A 570-nucleotide genomic window follows, 5' to 3' on the forward strand; every position below is an offset into this window, starting at 1 on the left:
GACAGAGCAATGATGGAGGGATAGGAAGAGGTTAAGAGCTCTTCCTGTTCTTCCAGAGGATCAGAGTTCAGCTCCCAGCACCTACATCAGGAGGCTTATAAACACCTAAACATCAGAGGATCCAACATTTTGGTACCTGCAAACATGGCATACACATAAACAAAAATTAATGAATGAATGAAGTACTGAACCAAATAGTTCTAAAACAAAGAAATATCAATTGACAATGATTACTTAAAGAAGTGTCCAACATTCTTAGCTAGTAGAGAGATGCAAGTACAACCTTCTTTGTGCATCTTTCTTACTCCAGTCAGAATGGTCTTCTTTAAGAAAACAAATGATAGACAGATGTGGTGGTGCACACGTTTAACCTCAACTCTGTGGAGGAATAGGCAGGTAGATCTCTGTGCATTCCAAGCCAAACTGGTGTACAAAGTGAGTTGCAGGACAGCCAGGGGTTTGACAGAGAAACCATTTCAAAAAACAAACAAGCAAACAAACATGTACCCCAAAGCATATGAAGAAAGAAAGAAAGAAAGGAAGAAAGGAAGAAAGAAAGGAAGAAAGAAA

This window comes from Grammomys surdaster, unplaced genomic scaffold, assembly GCF_004785775.1.
Source record: "Grammomys surdaster isolate TR1022 unplaced genomic scaffold, NIH_TR_1.0 1129, whole genome shotgun sequence".
NCBI lineage: Eukaryota > Metazoa > Chordata > Mammalia > Rodentia > Muridae > Grammomys > Grammomys surdaster.